Below are 1,010 nucleotides of genomic sequence, written 5' to 3' on the forward strand. Positions count from 1 at the left end.
CTTGATACGACCCGGTACACTTGCCGGTTAGATTTGTATGTTTTGGGAGAAATTTATTTTTCACCAAAATACTCATCAGTCATCAGGCTGAAAACTGAGGTGCAAACATTCACACAATTGGATGCTGAAAATCTGTATAAAGCATGGGAGAGATACAAGGCTCTGCTGAGGAAATGTCCACCAGAAATGTTCACTGAGTGGGATAAGCTACAGAACTTCTATGAAGGACTCACTCTAAAGGCTCAAGAATCACTTGACCACTCAGCTGGAGGATCATTGCAACTGATGAAAATAGCAGAAGAAGCTCAAAATCTTATTGACATGGTGGCCAACAATCAATATTTCTTTACTCACCAAAGAAATCGCCAACCATCACAAAGGAGAGGAGTAATGGAGCTAGAAGGAGTGGACTCAATATTGGCTCAAAATAAGATGATGCAGCAGCAAATTCAACAACAATTTGAGCAAATGGCCAAGAGGATTGATAGCCTCCAAGTTGCAGCAGTTAACACAAGCCAGCCATCATCCACATGGGGGCAAAATGAAGAAACTCAAGAAGAACAACAACAAGAGCAAGTACAGTATACGCACAACCAAGGACCAAATGAAGTATATGGTGATACATACAATCCATCCTGGAAGAACCACCCAAACCTCAGATGGGGAGATAATCACATCCAAAACCAACAACCATGGCAGAAGAACTCAAACCAAAATAACCCAAGAAGCAACCAAAACCACAACCAGCAGCAAACTAACCAGAACCCCTACAGAAAACCTCAAAACAACTACCCCAACTCCAACCAGTACCAATCCAATAACAAATCCACCAACCAAAATGCCTACCATCCACCACCCACATCTCACAACCCACCTCAAGTATCACCTGAATCTCAAAGACTCACTAACTTGGAGACCTTGATGGATAAAATGTTGAAACACCAGGAAATGACAACCAAGAACCATGAAGCCTCTATAAAGAGCCTAGAGAGGCAAATTGGGAAAATCTC

The sequence above is a fragment of the Arachis ipaensis genome, chromosome B9 (genome assembly GCF_059453495.1).
Source record: "Arachis ipaensis isolate K30076 ecotype BB chromosome B9, ASM5945349v1, whole genome shotgun sequence".
In the NCBI taxonomy this organism is placed as follows: Eukaryota; Viridiplantae; Streptophyta; class Magnoliopsida; order Fabales; family Fabaceae; genus Arachis; species Arachis ipaensis.